Source organism: Rhinopithecus bieti, unplaced genomic scaffold (assembly GCF_001698545.2).
Source record: "Rhinopithecus bieti isolate Rb0 unplaced genomic scaffold, ASM169854v2 scaffold_48197, whole genome shotgun sequence".
Lineage (NCBI taxonomy): Eukaryota > Metazoa > Chordata > Mammalia > Primates > Cercopithecidae > Rhinopithecus > Rhinopithecus bieti.
The window spans coordinates 305436-311623 of NW_016819410.1; the positions used below are offsets into that span (position 1 = coordinate 305436).

Below are 6188 nucleotides of genomic sequence, written 5' to 3' on the forward strand. Positions count from 1 at the left end.
AATGAAAGCAGGAAGAGTTCCTATGCTAGGTTAATTTACACAATGTCTTTTATTTGCTTACATTTATTTGGGGTGAATACATTTATAATTTTAACTTTTAAAGGTGTGGACAGAAATGCTTTTACTGATTAGAAAATAATTTTTATTCCACTAGAAGTTGGAAAACAATTACTTCTGTAAATAAATTACTAGAAGTAAAGTACATTCCAGTGAAACAAAATATTTAAATAAATATTTAAAACCAAAATATTTAAAATAAAATATTTAAAACTACACTTGAAATTTCAAATACATACAATTCAGAGGATAAAAAATCTTCAAAAATCACAGACACAGAGTTTAGGAAGCCAAAGGCTGTGAACTTCCTTTCTCACTGAATCTATGCTTTATTTTGCATTCTTCACAGGTAAGCAATCAATGCCTGTTCTGCTGTGGACCAAAACCAGCCCCATGGAGCTGATCTTCAAAGAAATGGAATTTACTCTGGCATACTTTTATGTATGATACCTTTCCAAGGCCAAATCCCAAGATACCAACAAGTGTAACTTTAGGCAATGATCCAAATCTTGGATTAGCTGCTAAATAATGTTGGCAGAACAGTCCCTGGGTGACGAACATGCTTATAGGAGAAAAAGGCAGAGCTCTCTTCCAGAAACTTTCTTCTTGACATCCTCTTATAATGTTTGAAATCTCTCCTCTGTGAATGTGCAGTTTTTTGAATAAAACAACAGGCCCTGCTTGCCTGGTGGTGGCAAATGGGGACCTTTCTCTTGGTTTCCATGAGTAGACATTGGGGCCATGATGACTTCGTGTTTGCTTTTCTTCCAGTTGAGTGTGCTCGGCCTACTCCTTGATCCAGTGCTGAGTGTCTGTTACCTGTCAGGCAAGGGCATGCGTAGACGTGAAGAAGAATAAGACACAATCACTGCTAAAGGAACTCACAGTCTGTGGGGGGTGTTCCCCAAGGCCGTGTCCCTGGCACTGCCAAGCGGAGCTGGCCTCCTTCCTCGGTGACTGCCACAGCCTGGACTGGAAAATAAATTTTAATTTCTAAGAAAGTAGAGAATGTGAGAGCGCCTTCAAAGTGAGGTTTACGGTTGTAAAACTTGGATTTCAGCGTGTTGTTTGAAAGGCAAGTAGTATTTATATGTACTCATGTGTACATAATTTTATAATCACTTACAGTGTGTCTGAACCAGCTCCTGACCTCAATGTTGTACTGCTCTGGGGAAACATCACACTTTTTCTACCCAGGGAACTTAAGTCTATCCCAAGGAATAGTAAATAGATTTAGAAACTCTCAAAGTGTTCTGCATAGAAAACTAAAAGGAACTCTCCTGTTTGAGAAACTGGGATGGGTTTAAAAAGACTGCAAATTCTTTATCACCACCCCCAACCCCTCAGAGGTGGAATTTATTTCTTCTCTCCTTGAATATGGCCTGGCTTTGAGACTGCTTAATGAATAGAAGGTGGCAGAAGTGACGCTGTGGCCACTCTTGGCTTACGTCCTGAGAAGGCCTGGAAGTTTCCATTTTCCATCTCTTCTGGGACCCCCAAACTACCACACAGAGAGACCACATGTCTTGCATTGGAGAGGGAGGAGGCTGGCCTCCTGGTGGGGCTTCCTGGAGCCTCTAGTTCCAGGCATCTTTTGAAAGACACCGAGAACTGCCAGCTGAGTATCAGTCTACAGAAGCTAGAAAGCAAACAAAGTGGCTGTTGTTTTAAGCCACTAAGTTTGGGCAATTTGTTACATAGCAATAAATAATTGAAATAGAAAGCAAGCCATTCACTGTCACCTATAACTCTTGGTTAACAGGGAATGGCTTTGCTTTATTGGAAAGATAGTTAGACTTAGTTCTCTAAACTGAGTTTTGGCCGATGATTTATTGTGAGTTGCAGAGGACACAAGTAAGGGTTCCTCTAGTTAGAGAACACAGGGATATAGGGTCAGAAAAGATGCAGAGAATTATGTGGGGAGTAGGCGGCGAGGTGTGACCTTTAGGGCCTGGCGGGTGGTGGCAGACATGAGTACCCAAATAGATGCTGTGAATAAAACCAGTGATCCCAGGCAGACGGTGGTACCAAGGCTATGAGTGCTGAAGGAGAGAGTGGGGAGGAAGGATAAAAATAAAAGCATAATTATTCAAATAAAAATGTTTATTCATATGCCACATAAAATTATCTACCCTACTACACTTTTGGAAACACTGCCTAGAAATAACACCCTTTTCATACCTCATGGCTCCTTCTGAAGGAGTCCTTCATGAGGAAGTAAGTAAATAGGGATTTTCTCTTTTTTCAAGAAACTAGATATTTTTTCTTACATAGTGAAACACAGGTCTTTCTTCATTACTCCATGCGGTGGTCACACTTAGCCCCATCAGCACAGTTGTACAGGCACAGTCACACACCAAGGAACAGGTAGACACACACACACAAACACACACACACACGGACACATTCTTAAATATGATGTTTTTCAAATTGGCAATCATGAAGAAAAATTTTCAACTTTTATACTTTCAAAGTTTCTAAAATAGATGAGTCTATTTGATAGCAATTTTGGCATTTTTGAGGGAAATAAGTTTACTCATATTTTCAAATATTTAAGCTTAAACTGCATAATTAAAGAATTCCATATCATCTTTAATTTGTTTTGTTTGTTTGTTTTTGAGACAGAATTTCACTCTTGTGACCCAGACTGGAGTGCAGTGGCGGCATCTTGGCTCACTGCAACCTCCACCTCCCCAGTTCAAGCTATTCTCCTGCCTCAGGCTCCCGAGTAGCTGGGACTACAGGCATGTGCCACCATGCCTGGCTAATTTTTGTATTTTTAGTAGAGACAGGGTTTCATCATGTTGGCCAGGCTGGTCTCGAACCCCTGACCTCAAATGATCTGCCTGCCTAGGCCTCCCAAAGTGCTACTAAATGTACAGTTTCATCATTAGCCTTTTTTGTACTTTTGTGTTTTTATTTTTTTATTTTTAATTTTTTATCATTGGCCTTTAAAAAATCAAATGAAAGTATTATTGGATAACATAAAGCTTCCCTTGATTTCAAAAAATTCCAGTTTTGTCTACTGCTTGAAACTTTAGGTTATGGTCTCATGAGCATGGTATTTCAATGTCTTCCTATGTAGGATGGGTATTTTTCTACTCCAGAACAGGTATTGTTACCATGAGGTAATCTATGTTTAAGAGTGTCATAGGAGACAGAAGGGAATCACTTGCTGTGTCCTAAAATTTAATATGTAGAGTTTTTTTTTTTTTTGACCCAGAGTCTTGCTTGTGTCACCCAGGCTGGAATGCAGTGGCACGATCTTAGCTCACTGCAACCTCCACATCCTGGGTTCAAGCAGTTCTCCTGCCTCAGCCTCCTGAGTACCTGGGACTACAGCTGCGCACCACCACTCTCGGCTAATTTTTGTATTTTTTAGTAGAGATGGGGTTTCACCATGTTGGCCAGGCTGGTCTTGAACTCTTGACCTCATGATCTGCCCACCTCAGCCTCCCAAAGTGCTGGGATTACAGGCGTGAGCCACCACGCCCAGCGAGTTTTATTTTCATAATTTAAAAAACAATTTATTGTTGATAGTGTTTCATGCAGTGGTTATAAGATCATTTGCTTAAAATTGTTAAGCTTTTAATTATTTGGGTTTTTTAAAAAAGATGCCTGAATTTTAAAAATTGCATGTAGCCTGAGGACTTAATGTCTGTTTTGTGTTTATTGTCTGATGAATTTCTTCTGTTATTTCCGTTTACTTATTCTGGAATCATGGGATTTTAGAGCTATGAGCTGTCATGGAAGTTGCCTAGTTCTTATCCAACCATTTTATTTGATAATGGAGGCCCAGGGTCAGTTGAATAGTGGTTCAGAGTCACCCAGTATCTACTCATCTGCTTTTGTCTGAATGAATGAATATTTGCATGAGACTTCTGAGAAAGATCCCATTTCTTTGATGGAACAACTCTTCCAGCAGAATAAGGTTCATTGTGCCCTAAGGTGGGCAGCAGCTGAACACCAACATTGGGCTTTCTGGTGAGCAAGGCCTCTCCAGAATGCACAGAGACTTAGACTAAGTCTTTCTTCTGAGACCTGGTTATCCAAGTTCTGCCCCCTTGAAACATCTGTTCCATGGTATGCTTATGCCAGACTGATCCCATCTGTGAAGTTTTTCCCCTCTGAGCTGAGACATAGGTTAGGTGAGATTCCTGCTATGTCCTTTCTTATTTTGTCCTGGGGCTCCAGACACAAACCTCGGTAGGAGGCAGCACTTTATAACTGAAAAAAAAAAAAACAAAACCCTGTACAGAGGGTTCTTCCACAAATGTATGACCCCAGGTAAGTCACTTAACAGCTCTGGTTTGTAATAGAGTGAATTAGATGATCTCTAAGATAAATGAGGGTGGGGGAAACAGATGTTTAATTGAATCCTAAAAGGACACTAATAGACTAATTTTCCCTTCTATTTGTATTTATTTTATTTTATTTTATTATATATTTATTTTTGAGATGGAGTCTTGCTCTGTCACCCAGGCTGGAGCAGTGTTGTGATCCTGGCTCACTGCAACCTCCGCCTCCTGGGTTCAAGCTATTTTCCCACCTCAGCCTCCCAAGTAGCTGGGATTACAGGCGCACGCCACCACACCTGGCTAATTTTTGTATTTTCAGTAGAGGCAGGGTTTCACCATGTTGGCCAGGCTGATCTCGAACTCCTGACCTCAAGTGATCTGCCTACCTCAGCTTCCCAAAGTGCTGGGATTACAGACATGAGCCACCACGCCTGGTGTATTATTATTTTTAAAGTCATGGTAGTAAGTAGCAGTGAACATGGAACATGGATATAAGTATATTTTAGATAATCTGGAAGTCAAGGTACGGAGAGCTAAAACATGATGTGGAAAGTCACGGGGAGTCTTTGGACACTGCCTACTTAACCTGGTGCAAGGAAAAACCGCTTCTCCCTAACTCAAAATCAGCTATTTAAAATCAACATTCTTGACTACAGATGATTGGTTCAGAGGTGAATACTTGACTGAGGTGGAATCAGTCAATTTTTTTTGCCCCCATATTTGGCAATAAGAGTCAAGATGGCCAGTTAGTGGTGTACCCAGAACTGACGTGATAGAAACTAAGCTTTTCTGTGATCACAATTGATTATGTGTTCAGAGGAACACAAAGCTGGTCTGCAGAGGTGAAAAGAAGCTTCATGAAGAGAAAAAAACAGACAAAAAGCAGAAATGGGGAAGGTGTTCTGCCTCTTTCCTGCTAGCTTTGGGGATTTCACCCAGTTCCTTCTGAGGCCAGGATGCACTTGCCCTTGGGCACGATGAAGTATGCCTATGTCCCTGAACCCCAACAATAAACTCCTCCGGTAAACATTGTTAAGCCATCACATAAAAAGGGGCAGAAATATGCTTGTCTAGTGTAGTCTAACGGGCAAGATCAGTTTTTTAGGAAGTACGGTTCTTAGAAAAGAGAAAAATGGGTAAATTCCAGCAAAATCAAATGTGTGGGCTTCACAGGGTCCTGCGCCAGCTGCCCCGCCCCTCCAAGAAACCTCTCTCCGCAGTGCTCCTCAAGCTTCGCCCTAACAAATGAACATGCAGTTGAAAAGTCGCAGGGCCAGGCGCGGTGGCTCAAGCCTGTAATCCCAGCACTTTGGGAGGCCGAGACGGGCGGATCACGAGGTCTGGAGATCGAGACCATCCTGGCTAACCCCGGTGAAACCCCGTCTCTACTAAAAAATACAAAAAACTAGCCGGGCGTGGTGGCGGGCGCCTGTAGTCCCAGCTACTTCGGAGGCTGAGCCAGGAGAATGGCGTAAAACCTGGGAGGCGGAGCTTGCAGTGAGCTGAGATCCCGCCACTGCCCTCCAGCCTGGGCGACAGAGCGAGACTCCGTCTCAAAAAAAAAAAAAAAAAAAAAAAACAACAAACACGAAAAGTCGCTTCCTCAGGGAAGCCTTCCCTCCCCAGTTCCTGTCTCTCTCATCCCCTCAGGCCATAAACAAATAGGCCAGTGATTTCCAAATTAGTAAATTCTACAAAAAGACAATTCTTCAATTACATGTTAATAGTAACAGTATTAATGTTGTCCTCTATGTTTATTTCAAGTTTCAACTAATCAATTGGCTAAGGATTTTTCTTCTCCTTCTACTCATCTTCTAACCAACGGTCACTCTC

General features: G+C 41.7%; 1 pseudogene; it reads right to left on the reverse strand.

Annotated features, from left to right (window-relative positions):
• Positions 1-339: 339 nt before the first annotated feature.
• LOC108519729 (OCIA domain-containing protein 2-like) lies at positions 340-800 on the reverse strand (annotated as a pseudogene).
• Between the last annotated feature and the right edge of the window lie 5388 nt (positions 801-6188).